General features: G+C 44.1%; 1 protein-coding gene across 3 annotated transcripts in view; it reads left to right on the top strand.

Annotated features, from left to right (window-relative positions):
• Positions 1-3,441: 3,441 nt before the first annotated feature.
• syt1a (synaptotagmin Ia) overlaps positions 3,442-27,430 on the top strand; it is a 211,074-nt gene continuing 187,085 nt past the window's right edge. The window contains exon 1 of one of the 3 annotated variants that reach the window (XM_029741915.1): positions 3,442-3,769. The gene's annotated coding sequence lies outside the window, so the exon portion shown is untranslated. The remainder of the gene's footprint in view (positions 3,770-27,430) is intronic. The other 2 variants (XM_029741910.1, XM_029741913.1) reach the window with 2 other exon arrangements.

Here is a 27,430-nt window from a genome sequence, read left to right as displayed (position 1 = left end):
TCTCTGCTGACAGGGATTCAGCCCAGAGCCACTGAGCTGCCGTATGGCCTCCAAAGGGGATGGGTCCGGCCCCCCTCTACAATCAGCACAATGATCTATACCCAGAGCCAAAAATGTAGTAGGGCAATTCCACGTTAACAGAGTAACACAGAGACTCAGATTCTTCACTTTAAAATGTATGTCAAACAAAAACCAATGATTGCAAAGTTAAACAAACCGTACAACTCTATGCACAATAACTACTTGGAACAATTGCTACAGATGTTTTTTACAAAAATACATTTACTTGAAGAACAGTGCAGATGCAACATTTTGTAAGAGAATTGACGGCACAAACAGCGCAATTCATTGTTCTTCAAGTAAATGTGTTTTTGTCAAATTTTCAGTGGAAATTGTTTAAGTAGTCCTTGTACATAATGTTGTATGATTTGTTTAACTTTGCAATCATTGTTTTTTGTTTGACGATAAAAGGTGAACAATCTGAGTCTGTGTCACTTTGTTACTGTGGAATTGTCCAATGAACAGTTCTGTAAACTCAGTTTGAGATGTGGAATTTCAATGGCCGCAAAGTTCCAAGGCAATGACATCTAAGTATGAATATTCTAATGTTTCTCTACTAATGGCTCTGTGTAACTGTGGTGTGTGGTAGGAGGATGACCTTGGAGTGTGGGAGGTGGGGATAGCTCAGCAGGGAGCTTGGCGACTCACCTATAGAGAGAAGCTTTGGAATTTGTGAATCGTGGTTGTCAATCGTGATTCTCGAACGGGTGTCTTTTGAGGATACTAGAATATAAAATCTAGTAGCTATAGTCATGTGCCTGTTCTCATTTAAATTACCTTCTGATGAGGAGTAAAGATATAGACTGAAAGGCAAAGGGGAGAAAATGACATTTGTATGGAGGTGGGGTTCAAGCTGTCATTGCCAATGTCACCCATATCAATAATCTTCCTGGCTAAAATGGCGACTGATCTTTACCATTCTGAAGGACTAGCTTTTGTCATCATGTTATTATAGCCGCCGACCAGGCAGCTGTTGGTGCTACACACCAAAGTTAGTCAGAGAGGATTTCCATTGGCACTCCCCCATCCCTGAGTTCACAGAGACTGTTTACCAAGAGTGTACTGTAGGGATTTGTGATGACTATCTGTATGAGGTAAGCAGTTGTTCAGAGACACCACCAGGTGTCTAATGGCGTATGCACAGCGTATCTACATGTATACTGTATGCAACATATTTGTTGGCAGGGGCCGGTGTCAAAGTAAATCGTAAAAGGGTCAGCTACGTTATAAAACATGACGCCCATTCACCCACCCAGGCTAGTTCTGTTCAGAAAACACTACTTGGTTTGAATGAATAAAGCATGGCAAAGTAATAGAAATGAAATGATTTTACTCGTACTGTTCATAGTGATTCAGTTATTTTCTTTTCCTCTCCTCCTGGATGACTCACTCTCCCACCCGCCACGCCAGAGGGGGGACACAAAGACACAGACAGAAGCTACTTCTGATCAGCACACCGCCAGGTGGAAATGACTAACACCTCTTGATGCATGTTGTTTCTGTGTCTGCACACCCTGCCGGAACCATGAGAATGATCAATGAACTATGTTACTCTGTGATGAGGGAATGGCGTCATTATATCAATAGGGAGGAATTGATAGAGCACCGGTGGAGTGGTTGTCCTTGTCAATATGCTTCAATTGAGATGTAGAAAGGATTCTTCTAAGGCTGTCTGGCAACGGCAAACCTAAATCCTCATTATAGCATAACCATAGGCTAAACGTATTTCTCTCAAAACACCACCACTTTTCTGGTGCTGTGATGCACGTAAGAACTCATGGCGAGAAAGATGAGAATTTTCAAATTATACTGGAACATTTGAGTTGTCCAAATTGTTAAAGAATCGTAATGAACCCCCTCAACTCAGGACTGGTAAGGTGATTTTGTGGTTCTCACTCTTAGGTGAAGAAATTATGACTCGGTTTGCCCCTCTGTCTTCTGAATTTCAACTAGAGCCCTTTTGATAATGCACAGCAAAGTAATAGAAATTAAATGCTTATACTCGTGCTGTTCATAGTGATTTGGTCATTTTATTTTCAACAGTTTATGCCTTTAAATCATGTAGTGCACATCATTAGAATCAGTAAATGGGGAAGATGAAGAACACACACACACACACACACACACACTCGACTATACAGGAGAGATGAGGTGGAAGCCAGACGGCTGCCGCTCAATATGACATCTCCAGATTGAGATTAGCCCCTTTCCACTCCCAGAATGCCCCAAGGCTGTGTTTGACACTGTGTGTGTGGGAACATGAAAGGAGTCAGAGCGCTCTCCTGCTTAGCCCTCCATCATGACCTTTCAGCCCAGCCAGCCCTGCTCCTCATTCAATCCCAGATTGATTCCTTCCTGATATTTCAGAGATTTTGCTTTGAGGTACAGAGGAACACTTTCTTGAAAGGTGAACAACTGTATATTTCCTTCGTGAATTCCATCTCCTTATAAATGTAAAGATCCACTAGGGAATAATGTGTATGTTGCATAATGAGGTATTGTATGCAATTTCCTGTAAAAATATATAATTTCATCAATGTTGTCATGGTACCCAGTGTTACACATCCTCATCAAATAACTTTCCTGAAGGATACAAAGCAGGCCAGAGGATAGCACTTATTAGATGGTGTTGCTGATCTCCTTCCAGGCTGTTTCAAAATGAATGAAGGCAGGCTGGTATAACATGGAGTGAATAAGCATCCCCCTCCTACTGTCTGGGTCAGAGTCACGACTCATTCATCATTTTAATGAAAGATTGCCTTGCAGTGTTTGTTGAGCTCCTCTATTGATGAACTCTCCCTCCCTTTCTGGGGAAATCATGTCTCCTTCATGGGCATGATCTGATGGGACCTCTGTGTGTGTGTGTGTGTGTGTGTGTGTGTGTGTGTGTGTGTGTGTGTGTGTGTGTGTGTGTGTGTGTGTGTGTGTGTGTGTGTGTGTGCTTGCGTGTGTGTTTGTGTGTGTGTGCTTGCGTGTGCTTGCGTGTGTGTGTGAATGTACAGTATGTCTTAATGTGTGTGTGCAGAGGCAAGCCAGGGTTTTCCATGCATACAGAAACCCTGCACCCTTCACCCACTCACAAGCACACACAGACACAAACAGCTCCCAAAGGGGGAATTTTTGGGAGTGTCCTTGCTTGTCATTGATGGTGTGCCCTGCGATGGTGGGCTCAAACACAGGAGGGGATGTTATGTGTGCTGAAAGGGTCATCTTACTTCACCGCTGCCAGAGCAGAGCACGACAGATCCCCCGTCCCTAGCATCTCCCCTCGACTCAGCCAATCACAGCCAAGGAATCTGTGATGTAGCGCCCCTCTCACTTGAGGGATTCCGAAGGAACTGCCGCGTGACGACGGCTCCCTTAAACAGCCCAGTCTCTCCCTTCTCTCTCCTTATCCACCTCCTCCCTCGCTCTCTCTCTCTCTCTCAGCCCAGCGCTCGGTGCATCCACTGTCGTTTCTAACGGGGTATAATACAGCGCCACCCGTACTGCTCCCTCAACTCTGGCCACAAAATAAAGGCAGCAGACGGTGACAGCATCAGCATTAGCAGCAGGAGGCTCCTCTCTGATCTCCTCCTCCTCTCCTTTTGTCTAAGACTCCTCCTCTCTCTGTCTCTCTCTCTCTCCCAGAGACTCCCTCGTTCCCTCCAGATGAGATCTTCTCCACATCCAGACGGACAGATCGGGAGCTGACAGCATGCTGTGCCAGGTAAAATGAGACATTCCCTTTCTGGGGTACCGCAAAAGTTATGGGCATGAGTAGCGTGGAGGTGAGGGAGGGGCTGTGTTTGTTTGGGTTGAGTGTGATTGCTATCTGATTGATATTGAGAAGAGGAGTGGAGAGAGAGGGGCAGGGGAGGTCTACTCTCTGACAACTCCCACCACTTTGGCGTGGCACCATTTTTGGTGCCCATTTCTGTGTGGCTGCGCCCCAGCAGGCGAGGTGTTACCGTGGTTATTAGGAGATGGCAGTGTGTGTACAGGTTGAGATGAGGTGATATAAGCAGAGAGGTGGGTAGCTGGAGGCACGGCTCCGGTTGGGACCACTGTGTTGATGTCTGAGTGGATGGATGGAGGGATGAGGAGGAGGAGGGAAGGGGGCGGAAGACGAGCAGCTGCTTTCATCCTGGGGAAGCTAATCCCTCTCACCATCAGATAAAATGGCCCGTCTGTGGCTCTGTCTTTTCCTCCTCCATCCATCACGTGAAGGTTTATCTTTGGCATGACTTGCTTAGGGAGGAACGGAGCACAGTATTGATTCGGAAAAGAGCTATAAATGCCATTTGGAATAGGGAGCCAGACGTCGCTCTCAATCCTTTAACCCCTTAGTTGCGCTGCTTCCTGTTTCTGCACAGGTGTGTGGGACAAACATCATATACATTCAGTATCTTCTTTGCACAGCAGTCTATAGCTGTTGATATGATTGAAAAGCCGCTGCGAGCCCTCGAGCTGCAAACATCTGTCATTGTCGTGACTGTTGGAAACCCCCAATAGGATAGCTTCTTATCACCACTCTCAGGTGGTGTCAGGTCCACTAACATGGGGCCTTTGCCACAGTGAACACACGTACTGTGATATCCCCATGCACTGAGCCCAGTCTGAAACATGTCAAGCATTTCCCTAGTTATTGTACTGTTGCTCTCTCTCTGACAAACAAGGCATGGGCACAGGTCGCCGGTTTCCCCGCCCGCCCGTTTCCCCGCCCGCCCGTTATTACCTCGTATCTCAGGTGGTATGGATAAGCCCGTTGCTATGAGAGTCCACCCGAGAGAGACTACCGAGCGGGTTTGCTCAGCTGTAGCCCTGGGCTCATGCAATTGAGCCTCTCAGCCCCAGCCTCCCTCGCTCACTCTGAATACATTAGCCGGAAGGTGCCCATGTCAAACTGTTGCCAGGTGATAGCAGCGAGAAGGCAAGCAACTCTCCCTCCTGCCCTCCCTCCCCCCTCTTGCCCTCCCTCCTCTCCCAAATCACAATTTCCTCCCCAGCTCATTTCTCCAGACAGCAGCTTGTTGTTTACATACTGTCTGAAGGAGCTTTGCAGACGCTTAGTTTCATAATCGCTAACTGAATCAGATGTGATAGGGGAAGATGGGGCTGGTCTCTAGCTGATGGACGCCATGTGCACTGTGTTATTGTGATGGCTTATTGAAACATAACAGGCAGAGAATACTTCTGTCATTCATCGGTCATATGGGAATACAGGAAACACCGTTGTGGTAGATCTCTGTGACATGGTTTTTCTATCCATTTCCATTTATATTTCAGTCATTTAGCAGACACTCTTATCCAGAGCGACTTACAGGAGCAATTATGGTTAAGTGCCGTGCTCAAGGGCACATTGACAGATTTTTGTTCACCTAGTCTTCTCTGGGATTCGAACCAGCAACCTTTCAGTTACTGGCCCAATGCTTTGCTACCTACTGCCCCAATAAGGCCAACTAGGCCAATAATCCTATAAGGCCTCGAGAAACCCTAACAAGACAATGTCTGTGAGAGCAACAACCACCCAACCAGAGAGGGAGGGACAGATGTTGAGCTGAAATAAATCAAGCATCCCCTCTGTCGCCAGACGTAGCATCATGTTTTATCATCCTCGTTAAATCGCCAGTAATGAGGAGGACTAGGAGGCTGCTGCCCCGAGCCTGATGTGCAAACAGCCCTAACCCTTTGATTCAGCCCTGGTTATTTTGGGTTTGCCTTTTCAAAACCCAAGGCTTCTGGGTCATAAAGGGCAGCTGGCAGGATGACTTGGTGTTTGCTCAGAGCTCTTTATTTTAAACAGCTGTTGTTAATGAGAGCCGAGGTTTGAGGAGGAGAAGGGGGGAAGAGGAGGTGAGAGGGAGGAGGGGGAGGGCGCTGTTGTCATTGCAAAATAGGAGGTTAAAAATAGTCTCTGTTATGATTTGACATTGTGCGGCCATTTGGCAGCAGGTTGCTCTGAACGGAAGTGCACCAATCAATGACATGCCCATGAAGTAGCCTGTGTCTCGGCGTTGGCCAATGATGAATGCTTCCAATATCAGGACCTGACGTCCCTCTCACCTTTCACTGTTTGCAGCTGATTCGGTTGTCCATCTCAAAGGCAACTCCACAGTAGCCTCAGAAACATTCACGTCTGCTCGCTAGATGGTACAGATACAGAACCGGCAAAATGTGTCGAATTGCATGAAATTATAGAAGCTTTTAAACTAAAAACTATTCTCTCCACCCCATGGCAACATTTGTAGAATTGCAGGAAATTGACTTTAAAACATATATTTTTCTCTCAGCTGTCAAGAGGTGGGGCCACTGTACAGCCGGCCCTGTACAGATATGAGAGTGTCTGAGTGTGTCTGTCTGAGAGGTGGAATGGGCTCTTATTTTCATCTAAAAAAGCTTTTATAGCCATTTTAGATTCCTTGAGTGTGAAGAGCCATAGAGCACCTTTTAACATCCAACCCAACGACAAAGACAGATGATCACAGAGCAGGTTGTAGTTGGCTAACCATTCTGAATGGGCCAGATACATCACGAGGGCAAGAGGCCCCCAGGGATGTGTAGTGTAGCCGGATAAATCATGTTGTGTTCAGGCAGCAAGTCGTCCCAAGGTCAGATTCACAAATCAAAATCAAATCAAATTTATTTATATAGCCCTTCGTACATCAGCTGAAATCTCAAAGTGCTGTACAGAAACCCAGCCTAAAACCCCAAACAGCAAGCAATGCATGTGAAAGAAGCACGGTGGCTGGGAAAAACTCCCTAGGAAAAACTCCTGAGAAAGGCCAAAAACCTAGGAAGAAACCTAGAGAGGAACCAGGCTATGAGGGGTGGCCAGTCCTCTTCTGGCTGTGCCGGGTGGATATTATAACAGAACATAGTCAAGATGTTAAAATGTTCGTAAATGACCAGCATGGTCAAATAATAATAATCATAGTAATTGTCGAGGGTGCAACAAGCACGTCCGGTGAACAGGTCAGGGTTCCGTAGCCGCAGGCAGAACAGTTGAAACTGGAGCAGCAGCATGGCCAGGTGGACTGGGGACAGCAAGGAGTCATCATGCCAGGTAGTCCTAGGGCTCAGGTCCTCCGAGAGAAAGAAAGAAAGAAAGAAAGAGAGAATTAGAGAGAGCATATTTACATTCACACAGGACACCGGATAAGACAAGAGAATACTCCAGATGTAACAGACTGACCCTAGCCCCCCGACACATAAACTACTGCAGCATAAATACTGGAGGCTGAGACAGGAGGGATCAGAAGACACTGTGGCCCCATCCGATGATACCCCCGGACAGGGCCAAACAGGCAGGATATAACCCCACCCACTTTGCCAAAGCACAGCCCCCCACACCACTAGAGGGATATCTACAACCACCAACTTACCGTCCGAAGACAAGGCCGAGTATAGCCCACAAAGATGTCCGCCACGGCACAACCCAAGGGGGGGGCGCCAACCCAGACAGGAAGACCACGTCAGTGGCTCAACCTACTCAAGTGACGCACCCCTCCCATGGACGGCATGGAAGAACACCAGTAAGTCAGTGACTCAGCCCCTGTAAAAGGGTTAGAGGCAGAGAATCCCAGTGGGAAGAGGGGAACCGACAAGGCAGAGACAGCAAGGGCGGTTCGTTGCTCCAGCCTTTCCGTTCACCTTCACACTCCTGGGCCAGACTATACTTAATCATAGGACCTACTGAAGAGATAAGTCTTCAGTAAAGACTTAAAGGTTGAGACTGAGTCTGCGTCTCTCACATGGGTAGGCAGACCATTCCATAAAAATGGAGCTCTATAGGAGAAAGCCCTACCTCCAGCCGTTTGCTTAGAAATTCTAGGGACAATTAGGAGGCCTGCGTCTTGTGACCGTAGCGTACGTGTAGGTATGTACGGCAGGACCAAATCGGAAAGATAGGTAGGAGCAAGCCCATGTAATGCTTTGTAGGTTAGCAGTAAAACCTTGAAATCAGCCCTTGCCTTAACAGGAAGCCAGTGTAGGGAAGCTAGCACTGGAGTAATATGATCAAATTTTTTGGTTCTAGTCAGGATTCTAGCAGCCGTATTTAGCACTAACTGAAGTTTGTTTAGTGCTTTATCCGGGTAGCCGGAAAGTAGAGCATTGCAGTAGTCGAGCCTAGAAGTAACAAAAGCATGGATTAATTTTTCTGCGTCATTTTTGGACAGAAAGTTTCTGATTTTTGCAATGTTTCGTAGATGGAAAAAAGCTGTCCTTGAAGCAGTCTTGATATGTTCTTCAAAAGAGAGATCAGGGTCCAGAGTAACGCCGAGGTCCTTCACAGTTTTATTTGAGACGACTGTACAACCATCCAGATTAATTGTCAGATTCAACAGAAGATCTCTTTGTTTCTTGGGACCTAGGACAAGCATCTCTGTTTTGTCCGAGTTTAAAAGTAGAAAATTTGCAGCCATCCACTTCCTTATGTCTGAAACACAGGCTTCTAGCGAGAGCAATTTTGGGGCTTCACCATGTTTCATTGAAATGTACAGCTGTGTGTCGTCCGCATAGCAGTGAAATTTAACATTATGTTTTCGAATGACATCCCCAAGAGGTAAAATATATAGTGAAAACAATAGTGGTCCTAGAACGGAACCTTGAGGAACACCGAAATTTACAATTGATTTGTCAGAGGACGAACCATTCACAGAGACAAACTGATATCTTTCCGACAGATAAGATCTAAACCAGGCCAGAACTTGTCCATGTAGACCAATTTGGGTTTCCAATCTCTCCAAAAGAATGTGGTGATCGATGGTATCAAAAGCGGCACTAAGATCTAGGAGCATGAGGACAGATGCAGAGCCTCGGTCTGACGTCATTAAAAGGTCATTTACCACCTTCACAAGTGCAGTCTCAGTGCTATGATGGGGTCTAAAACCAGACTGAAGCGTTTCGTATACATTGTTTGTCTTCAGGAAGGCAGTGAGTTGCTGCGCAACAACTTTTTCTAAAATTTTTGAGAGGAATGGAAGATTCGATATAGGCCGATAGTTTTTTATAATTTCTGGGTCAAGATTCGGCTTTTTCAAGAGAGGCTTTATTACTGCCACTTTTAGTGAGCTTGGTACACATCCGGTGGATAGAGAGCCGTTTATTATGTTCAACATAGGAGGGCCAAGCACAGGAAGCAGCTCTTTCAGTAGTTTAGTTGGAATAGGGTCCAGTATGCAGCTTGAGGGTTTGGAGGCCATGATTATTTTCATCATTGTGTCAAGAGATATAGTACTAAAACACTTTAGTATCTCCCTTGAGCCAAGGTCCTGGCAGAGTTGTGCAGACTCTGGACAATGAAGCCCTGGAGGAATACCCAGATTTAAAGAGGAGTCCGTAATTTGCTTTCTAATGATCATGATCTTTTCCTCAAAAAAGTTCATAAATTTATTACTGCTGAAGTGAAAGCCATCCTCCATTTGCGAATGCTGCTTTTTAGTTAGCTTTGCGACAGTGTCAAAAAGAAATTTCGGATTGTTCTTATTTTCCTCAATTAAGTTGGAAAAATAGGATGATCGTGCAGCAGTGAGGGCTCTTCGATACTGCACGGTACTGTCTTTCCAAGCTAGTCGGAAGACTTCCAGTTTAGTGTGGCGCCATTTCCGTTCCAATTTTCTGGAAGCTTGCTTCAGAGCTCGTGTATTTTCTGTATACCAGGGAGCTAGTTTCTTATGACAGATGTTTTTAATTTTTAGGGGTGCAACTGCATCTAGGGTATTGCGCAAGGTTGAATTGAGTTCCTCGGTTAGGTGGTTAACTGATTCTTGTCCTCTGACGTCCTTGGGTAGGCAGAGGGAGTCTGGAAGGGCATCAAGGAATCTTTGGGTTGTCTGAGAATTTATAGCACGACTTTTAATCTTCCTTGGTTGGGGTCTGAGCAGATTATTTGTTGCAATTGTAAACGCAATAAAATGGTGGTCCGATAATCCAGGATTATGAGGAAAAACATTAAGATCCACAACATTTATTCCATGGGACAAAACTAGGTCCAGAGTATGACTGTGGCAGTGAGTAGGTCCAGAAACATGTTGGACAAAACCCACTGAGTCGATGATGGCTCCGAAAGCCTTTTGGAGTGGGTCTGTGGACTTTTCCATGTGAATGTTAAAGTCACCAAAAATTAGAATATTATCTGCTATGACTACAAGATCCGATAGGAATTCAGGGAACTCAGTAAGGAACACTGCATATGGCCCAGGAGGCCTGTAAACAGTAGCTATAAAAAGTGATTGAGTAGGCTGCATAGATTTCATGACTAGAAGCTCAAAAGACGAAAACGGCATTGTTTTTTTTTTTGTAAATTGAAATTTGCTATCGTAAATGTTAGCAACACCTCCGCCTTTGCCGGATGCACGGGGGGTTTGGTCACTAGTGTAACCAGGGGGTGAGGCCTCATTTAACACAGTAAATTCATCAGGCTTAAGCCATGTTTCAGTCAGGCCAATCACATCAAGATTATGATCAGTGATTAGTTCATTGACTATAACTGCCTTGGAAGTGAGGGATCTAACATTAAGTAACCCAATTTTGAGATGTGAAGTATCACAATCTCTTTCAATAATGGCAGGAATGGAGGAGGTCTTTATACTAGTAAGATTACTGAAGCGAACACCGCCATTTTTAATTTTGCCCAACCAAGATCGAGGCACAGACACGGTCTCAATGGGGAAAGCTGAGCTGACTACGCTAACTGTGCTAGTGGCAGACTCCACTAAGCTGGCAGGCTGGCTAACAGCCTGTTGCCTGGCCTGCACCCTATTTCATTGTGGAGCTAGAGGAGTTAGAGCCCTGTCTATGTTCGTAGATAAGATGAGAGCACCCCTCCAGCTAGGATGGAGTCCGTCACTCCTCAGCAGGCCAGGCTTGGTCCTGTTTGTGGGTGAATCCCAGAAAGAGGGCCAGTTATCTACAAATTCTATCTTTTGGGAGGGGCAGAAAACAGTTTTCATCCAGCGATTGAGTTGTGAGACTCTGCTGTAGAGCTCATCACTCCCCCTAACTGGGGGAGTTAGGGGGAGTGGGGGGAAAGGGGGGGAAAGGGGGAAAATAGGGATGGAACAGAATTCTATACTGTCCAAGTTATGTTTATTACCTGGTCCAGATAGTGACTACTATTGGAAACATGCCTTTGACATGTTTTATCATCTTATTTCCGAGGCATGAATTCAGTTGCATTTCTCACACCTCTAATTCAAACAGATAACGGGGCTCAGTGAGGGCGGTGTGATAGCCCCTGGACAGATCAAAGAGAACTCTCCTGTCTGTGGTTTTCTCTTCTGAATTCTGCCCCTGTTTAGCTCCTGGGCCAGCTACCCTCTCTGACCTTTCCCCTCTGAGATCCTTTAAACAAGGCTTCAAACAACAACCATACAATATAATCTCACTGCTAGCACCTGTAACTTTGCCATAGGGCCAACTCTCATGAAATACACTACATGACCAAAAGTATGTGGGCACCTGCTCGTCGAACATCTCATTCCAAAATCAAGGTCATTAATATGGAGTTGGTCCCCCTTTGCTGCTATAACAGCCTCCATTCTTCTGTGGAGGCTTTCCGTTAGATGTTGGAACATTTTTGCGGGGACTTCCATCCACTGTCGTTTCTAACGGGGATAATACAGTGCCACCCGTACTGCTCCCTCAAAGCTGGCCACAAAATAAAGGCGGCTTCCACTCAGCCACAAGAACATTTGTGAGATTGGGCAATGATGTTGGGCGATTAGGCCTGGTTTGCAGTCAGTTTTACAATGAATTCCAAAGGTGTTTGATGGGGTTCAGGTCAGGGCTCTGTGCAGGCCAGTCAACTTCTTCCACACCAATCTCGACAAACCATTTCTGTATGAACCTTGATTTAAACACGGGGACATTGTCCTGCTGAAACAGGAAAGGGCCTTCCTCAAACTGTTGCCACGAAGTTGGAAGCACAGAATCATCTAAAAAGTTAAGATTTCCCTTCACTGGAACTAAGGGGCCTAGCCCAAACCATGAAACACAGCCCCAGACAATTATTCCTCCTCCACCAAACTTTACAGTTGAAACTCTGCATTGGGGCAGGTAGCATTCTCTTGGCATCTGCCAATCCCAGATTCATCTGTCAGACTGCCAGATGCTGAAGCGTGATTCATCACTCCAGAGAACGCATTTCCACTGTTCCCGAGTCCAATGGTAGCGAGCTTTACACCAGTCCAGCCGTCGTTTGGCATTGTGCATGGTGATCTTAGGCTTGTGTGCGGCTGCTCGGCCATGGAAAACCCATTTCATGAAACTCCCGACAAACAGTTCTTGTGCTGACATTCAAGAGGCAGTTTGGAACTCGGTAGTGAGTGTTGTAACCGAGGACAGATGATTTCTACGCACAATGCGCTTCAGCATGCGGCGGTCCCGTTCTGTGAGCTTGTATGGCCTACCACTTCGCTGCTGAGCCGTTGTTGCTCCTAGATGTTTCCACTTCACAATAACACCACTTACTGTTGACCCGGGCAGCTCTAGAAGAGCAGAAATTGATGAACTGACTTATTGGAAAGGTGGCATCCTATGACGGTGCCACGTTGAAAGTACCTGAGCTCTTCAGTGAGGTCATTCTACTGCCCCTGTTTGTCTATGGAGATTGCATGACTGTGTGCTCAATTTTATACACCTGTCAGCAATGGGTGTGGCTGAAATAGCCAAATCCACTCATTTGAAGGGGTGTCCACATTCTTTTGTGTGTATGTAGTGTATAGCTAAGCATTGAGTTCCAATGCATTTGTATCAGTAATGTATTTGGCTACCCCCACCACTAGAACATTGCTGTTTTAAAGAGTGTGTAGTAGGGGAGATAGTGAACATAGTACATAGTGAACAATGAGATATTGCCTTCTTGACTCAATGGCATGTTGACGGTTGGTTTCAGGCAAGGAGGGATTGGTGGAGGGAGGAGCTCTCATTTGACTAGCTGTGTGTTACCATGGCGTTACGTTCACTACAGTATGCCCACAGTCAACCAATGTGATGTAAGATCCTTATTCAAACAACTGGCTCACTGGTGAGCATGAAACTCAAATGGTTTGTTGCACTTTGAAACGCTTTGTTAGCATTGAATTCTGGCCTATCGATCTCTGTTTTGTTTGTGATGGCTTATTTCTGGCTTTGCTGGGCTTGGTCCTGTGGTATTACTCTGTTATAAGGCCTGGCTCTGATAGTCTAATTAGGCTGGTCTGAGGCTAAATCCTGATACAAGGCTCAGTGTTTAACAAGGTCTACGGGACTCAGGGCTCCTTGATCTCTGTTAGACCTGGGGAGATAAGGCAGAGATTACACGATCAATGAGGCCTTTACTGTAATACAGACCCAGTGCACACCACACTCAACATTTCCTGACAATGCAATGGCTGGCACTGCTGATGCTGGGTTGTAATTGCAGAGAGCAAGGGTGGATGAGTGGCGTGGACATCTTTGTTTTGTGGTATTGCTTCAGTTCTGTCTCAGACCCTGAATGTACTGCATGTACAAAGGATATTGTGATGAGTTTGAACGTGACTCACTGACACTGAACCCAACTGAGTGAAGGTTAAGATCCTTCCCTTCATGTGGAAGTCATTGGTTCAATAACAAAGCATGAAAACAAACAGCTCTTTTTGATGAGGCCCAATCTGTTTAGCCTACAGCTGTTGTTGTCCAACATTTCTATTCATATTTACAGAGTGCGCTGTGCTGAAAACAATTGCAGTTCCATTGCAGTTAGTCCTGTGGACCCAATGACAGTAGACAGGCTGGAAACGGTGTGTTTAATGAAGCCTGTAGAAGTGCACCATCTATATTGGATATGTCTGTCTCCTATTTGAGCCGCAACAATGGAATGAAGAAGCGCTTGAAGTGACAATTCAAAACAATTGAATGGCTTCACAGTAGTCAAAACGAATGAACACCAACATGTCATCATCCTACATGCACTCTTTCTTTTATTAAGGGGGAATCCAAACTAACTGGCAAATGAGAGAAGTACGGAAGAGAGATAGCATAGTAGGTGCTATCTAGAATCCATAGAGGGAACCCTTTTTGGTTCCAGGTAGAACCTTTTTAGGTTCCATGTAGAACCCTTTTCACAGAGGGTTCTACATGGAACCCAAAAGGGTTCTACCTGGAACCAGAAAGGGTTCTCCTATGGGGACAGCCCGAAGAACATTTTTGGAACAGTTTTTTCTAAGAGTGTATGCTAGAGTACAAATTCCTTTTTTGTCAAGCCATTCAACCGGACATTTGAACTTCAATGTCCGGCTGAATTCAATGTCCGGCAGTCTTCACCTGTTCAAGCAGCCTTTAGTGTATGGCCAAATCAAAGATAGGTATTGTCATTTATAAGAGATGGGAGAGGTATAAACAGGGGAGGGGGATAAAATGGTGGGCAACAAAATGTATAATAATTGTCAGCCAACAAACTTACTGTACTACCCCCCCGAAAGCTGTAATTTCAATATCCCCTCAAGAGGAAATTGCTTTTCCTTTCTACAGTTTTTTAATATACAGATTTTTACTGGATATTGCAGGGACAAGTTATTAGAGTTTAATACCATCTGAATGGGCAAAACTTCTCAGAGAGACCAGCCCTGGAGGAGAAATTCTCAACGCCGGGCTTCTGAGCATATCAATAATTACTAAGCCGAGCTACAGAGATGGGTTGGAGGACATTTTGACTGTTTTATGAATGAATGAGGAACGGGGGCAGCATTCAAAGGAATGCCATTTACCTCCCCTCTTCTCCCCTCTCCCACTTTCCTAAAATGCTCACACTCATCCACTCCGTCCTGTGTCACACCTAGCAGGAGGGTAAGGGAATCATGGCATCCCAAGATGCATCTGTGGTCAGCATGCAATGAGTTGATAAAAGAAAGCTAATATAACAGAGGATGCTGTTTCACTTTACCATGTCTAGTATCTAGTAATGACTGTCTGAGTTGTACAATGCTTTTTGGCTAACATGGTTTGGACAGTCTCGTCAGAGCGATAAGACTTTCGGTGGGCACTGTGGTGGTGAGTCATATTGGGACCCTCATCTGTGATCATGGCTCATCAGAGAAAACCCCATTTCACTGCTTTATAAGGTTAACAATAAAAAGAGGATCGGGAAATTGGCGCATGGCGTTGTATTACATTTAGGGTGAAAAGACATGACAGCTAGACTAAATAGCTTCTTAATACAGTATCTATTTGGACAAAGCAGCGTAGTCTGAGTACAGAAGATCCACGTTGCGGGTTATTGAAGAGCTGCTTTATGTTGTTATATTGCTTTTTTCTATAAAAGCGCGTTCAGTTACTTATCTCCTGTCCCTCTGTTGAAATCCCTCAAATAGGGCCAGCATGACAGCTTCGAAATGAGAGAAACTACTTCCAAGAGATTGGCCTCTGAGCTATTGCACAGCAACAACAACAGCGAGTGCCTCTGGTGCCCTTGGAAGATGCATGAGTCATAAAGGACAGGACAGACAGCAATGTACAAGACACAGCGCCACCACCAAGACATACACGCAATTACAATCAAAGTCTTACTGCTGCATCCATGTCAGAAAACATCCTTCGTTGAGTTTGTGTGGACATACTAACTTGATTAGCGTAGTAGAAACAAATGACATCAGTACATGTGGGTATGGACAGTCTTTTTTTTGTGTACAGATCATAGCTTCCTTTTGCCCATACATCCTATACCCCTAATATTGATTATATACAGGCTATTTATTGTCTGGTTCTTGACCTCCCTCCACCCTGATATGCTTCAGTAGGAGGAGATTTGGTTGGATGAATCCCACACTAGCCAATGACATTCCTCTATTGTTTTACTACCAGCCAAGGTCATTGTTGATCCTTGTTGATTATTTACTAAGGATGAATGAAATGTGATATTCTGCTGTTATTGAATCTACAAATATACTCAGTGTGGCCATAATGTGTAGTAAACAGTGAAATCTGGTATGTGGATGCTAGTGTCCCTCCCTTCCGAAGAGCAAGGCTGTAGTAAACATTAGAGCTGCTAGACCAATGGCAGCCCCATCTCATATTAGAATGGAAACCTCGTTCTGGTCACGGCTCAACTCGACCCTGATTGAGGAGGAATGTCGAGTGATAAGAAAAAGCTATACCTCTCCACCACCTGTTTCCCCCCCTCTCTTTGGAATGAATAGCCAGTGTCGAGCTCCAGTGATTCTCCATTATTGCCGGTGGAAGGTGTGTGTGCCTTTTGTGGCCGCCTGCCGAGATTAGCCTCTGATACAAACATCCTTGTTTGTCGCCATGGCAACCAAGTCTCCCGCCTGCCGTTGGTTGTCATGCCGCCTCTTCCTCCCTCACCCCTCCCTCTTCCTCCCCTGTGAGCACTGTAGATGAACACAAGCAGTTCTCTGTTACAAGCCACAACGTGCTCCATCTAGTTATCTCCCTAATCTGTAAAATGAGCCTCTCCTCCCTCTTCCAGTCCACTGTCTTTCAGGCTGCTGCATTTACATTACACCCCCAGTCATGGCTCTTCAATTTTTCTCTCTTGCCGCTGAAAGATGAAATTGCCCACGAGCAGAGCTCGTGTCAATTGCTAGAATAATAACATAGCAAAATAAGCCCATAGCTCTGCCTCTGCCGCGGTCAGAATGAAAAAAAAGAAGCTGAAAATAGTACAACTAACATAGTTTCATATTTTGTTTGTTTGGTCCCCCCTCCCTCCATCAATGGAACAGTCTGACAATGCAAATGAGGAGGCTTGCTTACGGAACGGCGCATCCCACTGGGCACACACCGGTTGAATCAACATTGTTTTCACGTCATTTCAATGAAATGACGTGGAACCAACGTGGAATAGACGTTGAATTGACATGGGACGCATCGCATCCAGTGGGACGCATCGTCAGAAGAGAGAGAGCCAGGCTTCTCCGGAGCCAGACAGAGAGGAGGCCTCTCCAAAACATGTCCACCCAGTCAGATGGAAAACAACACTTATTACCACAGCGCCAAGAGGGCAACTCGCCCCATTGGGGATAATAGCTAGGCATCTGGTTAAGTTTGATACACTGTAATGCTAGCTCTGTGTCTAGTCTGAAGTTTGGAGTGTAGTAACAGATAATATTCCTCTCCATTAAACCTTGGGACTTTTGTATAGCACAGCTTGAAGCATAAGATTTAAAGCTTGAATAAATGTAGAGAATGTAGAACATTTGCATATTTGGCCATTTTTATCACATTTGGCAGCTATTGAATGAAATCCCATATTGCAGCATTAATAGAGGCCATTTTCTCCTCTCTTCAGTGGGCGGCGGCTGGAGAGGCCATATTGTTGCTGGTGGAGAAATCTCAGAGCATACATTTGCTACTCCTTATCTCCTAAATGAACTCATTACCTTGACATCCTGCCTTTCATCCTCTGCACAGATTGGCCTTGAATTTCTAATGAAACATGGCTGTCCCCTCCCATATGTATGATGATAGATTCCCAGTCCAGGTTCTAACTCTCGCCACTGCTCTCGCCATTGATTTTCACTTCACTCTACAGCCAGATGAATACTCTTGAGGAGAAAAAAAACGAAGGAAGATAAGATCTGGGGCAAAAATAGAACTCCCTCCTACAGTATATAGACTTCCTGTGGCCATGTCCCCTCTGAAATGAAGGTATATCAAACCCCGAGCAAGGCTCTGCTAGCATCGCTCTGCTGCCTGCCACACCATCACAGCAATCTCAACAAATAGCTGTTTGCCCAGCGCACAGAGGACCCCACTCAGGGAGTTTGCCGTCATTGTTCCACCACTACAAAAGTGAGGCAGCCATCGATAACAAACAGTTGTGGGCGTAAATTGGGTGTGCAATTTCCCCCTGGCTTGCAGTTTGATTGATCGTAATGGGCAGTGAGATGAAGAATGGGAGTGTGTGTCCAGGCCAGAAGGAGGGAAGGCTTCTAGATAGATCTTAACTGGGTCTCATCTGGCCTTGTCCACCTGCTATTTCTCCCCAGCATGGGGCCAACACCTAGTAACACCTAGCACAACCAACAGCAAATTACTGCTACAAGATTGACTATATGGATGCGCAACAGCTGTCTTCTGGGGCATGGAGCATGAGTAACACCCATTTCCTTCACCTGTTGATAGCCTATACTCTTCCCATTTGCTACTGGGAACCAAGAACCTAACGTGCCAAACCATTCCATTCACGTCAATCACTTTTTTTCCTAGAGGTTTATTTTATTTGCATATTATATGCAAATTGGTGCAGAATGATATAGATCTCAACTGAATGATAGCAGAGATGTGATAATGGCAGATTTCCTCATGTTTTTATCTCAGAAACATACTCAGTCACTAAGAGACGTTGATTATGCATGCATTGTGCATTGTAAAACAAACTCTTGAGGCTGCTGGTATTAATGACAATTATGCTAATGTGGGAAACAATCAAGGTATTTCACCCCAGTCCAGATGCGTGTGGAACATGCAGCATTGTTACAGATGTTGCTCAGCAAATAATTTATCTGCTTCCTTCCATGGAGTGTAAATGTGTTAAACTAGTCAACCTTGCACACACCACTGTAGCAGTGCTTTCAAGACTTGTATGCTAATACTAGCTAATACTATGCTAATACAATAATACATTGAATTATTCAAAGGGCTTTGTTAACTCCAACAAGTGAACCTTAGATACTTTTTTTTCAACTTCTCTCAGCTTTCCTTTATATGGTCTTTGTGTGCTCTTTGTGAGCTATAAAAAAATACTTGACACGTTTCTTTGATATTCACCTGTTAATATTATCTTTGCAGAAATGTCTGCTGTCTTCTTGTCTTATCTGACACCTGTGACAGCACAGCACACTCTGATTGGTTAGTGTGCCCCACCCTAGGGCAGCAAAGAACACTCTGATTGGTTAGTGTGCCCCACTCTACAGCACAGAAGCCGATGGAGCCGATGGAGAAGGATTGGACTTGTTCACCTACAAGCCATTCCGCTCAGCCAACTGTTGGCTATACTGTGGTCGGTTCACCTTAATTTAAGGATCATAAATCGAGCCACAGAAATAGTCTTGCCTTGAGAGAAATTATTATAAAAATATACATATTTTTTTAACCAAGTCAGTAAGAACACATTTTTATGTACATTGACGGCCTACCGGGGAACAGTGGGTTAACTGCCTTGTTCAGGGGCAGAACGATAGATTTTTACCTTGTCACCTCAGGGATTAGATCCAGCAACTTTTCAGTTACCGGCCCAATGCTCTAACCACTAGGCTACCTGCCGCCCCCCCAAAAAGACTGTTCTGGTGGTCAATCATACGTCGAAATGGTCCTCACATGTTCCTTATCAGCATCAGTGTTGTTGCGTCAATGTCATTCATGATTTCCTTACATTCTGAAAGTTTGACAATATATAAAAAGGTTTTATAGAATAGGCATTATGTGTTACCTCTTTACACATGTGGGAATTGGCCTATATGGATATGGCTCAATTGAAATGTTTCTTACAGAAGAAGTATGAAAAGCATATGCATAACCATGGTAGCAATTGAAAGGAAACAGTTTGGCGGTAATGAGGAAGTTAATAAACCGAAGGTGACCAAAGGTCAATCCAAACATTACACTGTTTTATGTGCATTTTGCATTTACTGTACTTTTCACAGCATTTGTTGACAATGAAATCTGAAAATACTCTGGATACATTCAGTAATGTATGGTCCTCACATGTTCCTTATCAGCATCAGTGTTCATTCAGTAACATGTTAAAAGAATATTCCTGGAAAATGTGTTGTAGGTGCAACGTACTGTATGATGAAAGAATGACAAAGGTTTGAGTGAGAGGACTAACTGGTGTCTCCAAGTGGCCACAAACCTCTCCAAACTAAGCAATTGCAACGGACTTTATGACCCAAAGAAGAGTCTTGAACTATAAGGTGTATTTAGCTCTCCTAGCTGTGCCGTTGAGGAACTAGAGCAAGCACGCTTGTAGTTGTTTTGTTTGGAACACAACCCCGCATCCATGTCATCACACAAAAAACGGTCCATTATAAATCTCAATCTGGGACAGGCGGGCATGATTTGAAAGCTTGTTCTATTGCCAACATGACTAGCTAAGTTATAAAATATGATGTTACAGTGTTAGGCTGTCACAAGGTAATTCAGAGAAACAGAACGTAATATTTGTGCCATACAAAGGAGTCCTGCATGCATTCAAGTGCGTGTGCAGCAGCAAATTTTCTTCACAAACACACATATGCTCATTCTGTTCAGAACAACCCAGCGTATGACGACATGTCATCTTGTAACTGTACATCAAACATAGTGACCATAAACGTTGAATCTGTATATGACATGAGTTTTCTGATTTGTAGATGTGAAGGGTACATTTGGACTCACGAGTGTTTGGCTTGCTTGTATGACATCAAAGCAGTCATACAAGCAAGTATAAGCAAGTATAATGCAGTATTTATTATAATCCTCAACGTCTCATCTTTCAAAAATATTTACATTGAGTCCTCTTAATTTACAGCATTGCCCTCACTCGGTCAACAAAACATTAGCAAAAGTTGCCCGATTAGCGGGAGGGGTGGTTCAACTTCAGAACGTCTGTCAGTCAAAACCCATACAGAGCTCTGAATCGCAGAGCCATAGCTCTGACATTATGTTCCAATTTAGGCGCTTATTAGTGCCCAAATATGCAATTTTCAACCTGTATACGGGTATGACTGTAAAGGGCTACCACACTAGAATAGATTTATTTACTCACAATGTACTCACAAAAGAACAACAGACAAATAAAAAAATACCAGATATTCTTGAAAATGAAAGAGCAGGAACTTGTACACCTGCCAGCAGTAGCCACTAAACACCACGGGTCCTAGCTACATAGAGGGTTTTTAAAACGGTTTCTATATAGTGGCCGGCAGGAGGCAAGGACGGCCTCAATGTCAGAGCTCTCACCCCCCGTGCTTAGTCCCTCCGGCCCTCAGGGGACCCACTCACATATTCCGAGACTCTTCAATCAACAACCTAGCAACCCAGCCTCCCTGCGCGGCCGCACAACCCTGCTAAGAACCCCCAGGGGGCCGTGGGGTACAACCTAGCACAGACACTCACGACCCTCCAGATGGTGACTAAACCCAGCCTTATCTGTGCAGCATTCACAGACCTGTACAGCATGTAGATAAAGCAAGAAAGGTCAGTGGATCTGCACCAGTCACTCCAGCTTTGTGAATTCATAAAGGCATTCAGGCCATTAACACACATGGGTTCATTGCTAGAAGGCGTGCGTGAATCACTGTAGTGGATTAGAGGCTCTTAAAGACGTGAGGTCCATTTGCACATTAGTATTCCCACCCATAGAGGCTGGAGTCGTTCACTCTTTATGATAACTCAAGCAGAGTGGTTCATTTGCCTATTCAGATGATGGAGAGATGACTGCAGTGAGGCATCACTGCCGCTAGATACTGCTGCAACCTGAAATGTGATGGCCCCTTTTGATGAATCAGTGGCCAACAACAGACTGACTCTCGTGACGTGATGTCATCTGCATCTGTTCATATGTAAATATACAATTATGTCATTATTGGAACATGGATAAAGGATATTGGAACTGAGCTCAAATGTTGTGAGGCAGGAGCTATTTCGGGAGAAAGAGGGAAGAGTGGAGTGCGTATGCTACATTTGAGTGGCCCTGAATTAGCACCCCATTGCACCAGCCGTCTGCAATTGCATATAACTCACGATGGGCACCAAGACCTTACATCTGTGCCGATGCCTCTGCCAAGCTTCTACACCCTCATGAAAAAGTACTACTGATCACTACTTCACAAGAGCTACACAAAACCTGCTGGTTTTACTACTTGATTACTATTGCGATGTCGAGTAAACCAGTAATAATGTATGTAGTAATGAGTGAAACATTAGGACGTTTCACTACTGGTGAACACTACATATTTCCTATTCAAATCACTACATACATCTCCCTTAATGACTACTGTGTAACTACTGAGCTTTTAGGAATCTACAACTTCAAACCTATACATGTTCACTACGGAATTACTACGCAATGCCTACACATTACTGCTGTAGGTCTACTACTGCCATTTGTGTGTGTAGTGTTGTCACTACTGATCACTACTGAATAGCTCCTGATCCTTTTCATTTTTTTGAATTGCTTTTGAATTGCTATTGAAAACAGACACATTTACTACTGTTTACCTATTCAAAATCACAATTAACATCTTCTTGTTTCACCATTGTGTCACCTCTAGACTAGTACACATGCTATTTCCTCAAGTTTCTAGCTGTAGTTACGTCATCAAACAAGAAATAATACGCTTTTACAAACGTAACTGCATTTTTTAAATGTATTAAATTAATTACATATCAAATGACATATATACACATTTTTTATCCCTTTGAAGCCGTGTCTTCATTCAGCATCGACTTAACTATCTTCAGATCCTCTTTTTTGTTGCAGCCATATTTCTCCACCATGTAACCTTTTAGAAAATAAAGACAAGCACAAGAGACAACCAATTATAAGCCATTATCAATCATCTGCTAACAGAGGTCCAATAAGACAACACAGAAAAACATTTGATAAATAATGCTACTCTTACTAACAATGGCCTCCAGTCTTATGTCGAGGGCCTCCTTGACGGACAGGTCAAAAGAGGTAAGTGGAATGTGTATGTATACCAATATGAACATAGTGCACATTTCCATTCAAACACACATACAGTACTTATTAGCTAGCATGATTAAAACAGAGGCTACATAGCTACATTTCAATGTGGCGAGCAAACTACATAGCTACATTTCAATGTGGCTAGCAAACAGCTAGGCTAAACATGATCGTTTTGGATAGCAATCTTTTTAATGTGGTAAAAAAAGTTTTTTAAACAGCTAAACAATGACATGAAAGTATTTATAAAACATAAAGGAAAGTTAAAACGTATAGATGGTGCCAGCATAAGGGCTATGAAAGACAGGATGACAAAGGATGGAAGATCATTACATTCGGAATTGTCAAAAACAGTAGCTAACAGTAGCTAACTACTTCCTGCTTTGTCTTCTTTGGTGGTCACGAAAAGCCAGTGTAGTCTGACTTCAGTGTCGTGACGACTTATTTACCACCAACCTCAAGTAGCACAAATCTCTACCTGATTACTACTGGAAACTACTCTTTTCCTACTGAACCCTACAAAACTCTACTTGTGTATCTTGAGTTGTGCATAAGCTACATCTTTACTACACAATCCTTACAAGTCTCTACATAGTCACTACTGCACGAATAGGTTTTGTTAAGGAATTCATTAGTACTTTTTCATGAGGGCGTTATGACACCATGTAACTGTCAGTTTGGCCTTAGTAACCTGGTGTTTGCTCTTGTCTCGGTGCAATGTGATGGAGTCAACATATTTTTTTATATGGGGGGGATAATTCACCATTGACTGGTCAGACAGGAAGGAAGCATAAGAAAAAAGTGTATCTTTATTGATGGGACGTTATCCTCTAACAGTGTTGTTAAACTCTATTTGGACATACTAAACTCAGAGCTTACTGTTGTGATGTGTGTGGTATTGGCAATGGAGGTTAGCAAAGTGGTTTGCTTTGTACCCAGAATTGGACAGACAAATCCCCTTCTCTCCTGTCATCCACTGTTGCAAAGTGGTGGCTCTTGATTGACCCCTATCTGCGCAGTGTGACAGAAAATGATGTTTTCTCTGTCGGAACAGTAAACACACTCAACAGTCAACTCCATCTCATGCCACAGATCACAGTACACTGAGTGACTCTGTTTACTATTCATCCACCTGCTATCACTTCCTTGTTTGCCTCTATTTCTCCCCCCTCTCTCTGTCGCTCTCCTCCTTATCTCCATCTCTTTCGCTCAATATATATTTTTCTCACTCTCCATAGATGCAGCTCTTCACTAGACACAAAGCCATAGGCAACATTTACCATTCATTAAGCTTGTGGGATATTCACAAAATGAATGTGTGTGTGCGTGGTCCTACATTGTCCTGTCTTGGTTATCTCCATTCATTTCCTGTCCCTTATAGTTGCCCTTGGATGCAAAAGTATTGTTTCTGCCCGGCGCCTGGTGTTGGTCTGCTTCAGCAAACATCCTTTGACGTTGATTTGACAAATTGTTTGTGTTCCAGATGCACTGAGTCCTTTGGCCCCAGAGCACCATTTGCAGAACGCAACGATTTTACCTTTGCCTTGACCAATAGCTTTGTTTGGCTTCTATCAAAGGAAGCAGACTTGTTTTGAATCAGACCCGGATGTACAGTGCTTTCCAAAGTATTCATCCCCTTGGCATTTTTCCTATTTGTTGCTTTACAACCTGTAATTTAAATGGATTTTTATTTGGATTTCATGTAGTGGACATACACAAATAGTCCAAATTGGTGAAATGAAAAAAACTACTTGTTTCAAAAAATAAAAAACAATTTAAAATGGAAAAGTGGTGCATGCATATGTATTCACCCCCTTTGCTATGAAGCCCCTAAATAAGATATGGTGCAACCAATTACTGTAACGACTGTCGTAGCGAGGGGACCAAAGCGCAGCGTGTTGAGTGCTCATAATGACTTTTTATTTTAACACAGAACACTAAAGAAAATAACAAAAGTGAAAACGATCAGCTCACAGTTCTGTCAGGTACTGAAGACTAAACAGAAAACAACTGCCCACAACACAGGTGGAAAAAAACCCTACTTAAGTATGATCTCCAATTAGAGACAACGAGGACCAGCTGTCACTAATTGGAGATCATCCCAAAAAACAACAACATAGAAATAGAAAACTAGAACTAAACATAGATATAGAAAACATAGAAAAAACACAAAACACCCCCTGTCACGCCCTGACCTACTCTACCATAGAAAATAACATCTTACTATGGTCAGGACGTGACAATTACCTTCAGAAGTTACATGATTAGTTAAATAAAATCCACCTGTGTGCAATCTAAGTGTCACATGATCTGTCACATGATCTCAGTAAATATACACCTGTTCTGAAAGGCCACAGTGTTTGCAACACCACTAAGCAAGGGGCACCACCAAGCAAGCGGCACCATGAAGACCAAGGAGCTCGCCAAACATGTCAGGGACAAAGTTGTGGAGAAGTACAGATCAGGGTTAGGTTATAAAAAAAGATCAGAACTTTGAACATCCCACGGAGCACCGTTAAATCCATGATTAAAAAATGGAAAGAATATGGCACAACAACAAACCTGCCAAGAGAGCGCCGCCCACCAAAACTCACGGACCAGGCAAGGAGGGCATTCATGAGAGAGGCAACAGAGAGACCAAAGATATCCCTGAAGGGGCTGCAAAGCTCCACAGCTGAGATTGGAGTATCTGTCCATAGGACCACTTTAAGCCGTACACTCCACAGACCTGGGCTTTACGGAAGAGTGGCCAGAATAAAGCCATTGCTTAAAGAAAAAAATAAGCAAACACATTTGATGTTCGCCGAAAGGCATGTGGGACACTCCCCAAACATATGGAAGAAGGTACTCTGGTCAGATGAGAATAAACGTAAGATTTTTGGCCATCAAGGAAAACGCTATGTCTGGCGCAAACACAACACCTCTCATCACCCCGAGAATATCGTCCCCACAGTGAAGCATGGTGGTGGCAGCATTATGTTGTGGGGATGTTTTTAATTGGCAGGTACTGGGAAACTGGTCAGAATTGAAGGAATGATGGATGGCACTAAATACAGGAAAATTCTTGGGGGAAACGTGTTTCAGTCTTCCAGAGATTTGAGACTGGGACAGAGGTTCACCTTGCAGCAGGACAATGACCCTAAGCATACTGCTAAAGCAACACTTGAATGGTTTAAGGGGAAACATTTAAATGTCTTGGAATGGCCTAGTCAAAGCCCAGACCTCAATCCAATTGAGAATCTGTGGTATGACTTAAAGATTGCTGTACACCAGCGGAACCCATCCAACTTGAAGGAGCTGGAGCAGTTTTGCCTTGAGGAATGGGCAAAAATCCCAGTGGCTAGATGTGCCAAGCTTATAGAGACATACCCCAAGAGACTTATAGCTGTAATTGCTGCAAAAGGTGGCTATACAAAGTATTGACTTTTGGGGGGGATAGTTATGCACGCTCAAGTTTTTTGTTTGTTTTGTCTTATTTCTTGTATGTTTCCCAATAAAAAAGATTTTGCATCTTCAAAGTGATAGGCATGTTGTGTAAATCAAATGATACAAACCCTCCAAAAATGTATTTTAATTCCAGGTTGTAAGGCAAATAAATAGGGAAAACACCAAGGGGGTGAATACTTTCGCAAGCCACTGTATTTTCATTGGACATCTAACTTCTGGAAATCTCCAAAGTGATCATCAGGGGGTCTGTTCAATAACTGAGCCTCGTGAATCACACTAATGCTCCCTTAAATTCCTCTGAATTACTCCACATTATTTAACCAAATTCAAGCCCAGTTTGTCAGGTAATGTGATTTAAAATGGGTTTTCAAGTTGTACTAGGGCTTAGGGGGCAGTGGCTCCAGTAATCTGATACAGCCAGTGAACTAGTGGTTTAAACACTGAATCGATGCCAACGTGTCTCCAAAGTCTCATTGATTTTTCACATGTGCAGCTAAATAAGCAGTGTCTTGGTGCTGTTCCAGGATAGGGATCAAAAACTCCTCTTATTCCTCCTACATGACTACATTTGACTTCTATTCACAGACAGAGAACAGGGAAGTCCCATGCCATCTTGTTATCTCTCTATAAAAGGCCATACAAGGTCATCTTGCATATGTATTTACTCTGTAACTTGTTACCATTAGATGTTGAGGAGGAAAGGTGTGTTAGCTAGTAAAGGGTTGATGGTTGAATCGGAGTGTGTAGTGGGCCTTTCATGCCAGCCAGATAACACCTCTAGCTCCAGGGTGCTCTCCCAATGTTTCCCCACACTCCATGTGGAACCCTGGACCCAGTCCCTGTTCTGCTCGGCTAGCCTGGACACAAGCCCTATCAGGGTCTCATGTTTCACACAACACCAGCACCTCTTCCTCCCTCTCTGTCTGGCTGACAGGCATGTCCTCCACAGGGCTGAACACCTCCGTCACCAGGGGGGAGGTGACACCAAGGTGTGTGTACTTAATGATGGGGCTGACGTTTACAGAACAGGGCCAACTGCATCACTTCTCCAGTGCATCATCTGTTCTCCCTCTCACCTCAGCCCCCACACAGTCACAAACCTATTTATGTGGATGTGTGACTGTGAGACACATGTGCCTTTGACATGTCTCGCTAGCGTCATCATTGACAGGTATGAAATACCATATCATTATGTTTGTCCGTGGGAGGTTTGGCTGACAGAATACTGAACTCAGTATCCCGCCATCAGTCAAGAAGTCAGTGTGTCAGATGTTTTATTCAAGACAGCTG

This window comes from Salmo trutta, chromosome 40, assembly GCF_901001165.1.
Source record: "Salmo trutta chromosome 40, fSalTru1.1, whole genome shotgun sequence".
Lineage (NCBI taxonomy): Eukaryota > Metazoa > Chordata > Actinopteri > Salmoniformes > Salmonidae > Salmo > Salmo trutta.
Note: the sequence above shows the minus strand (reverse complement) of the source record. Positions and strands in the feature narration are given on the sequence as shown.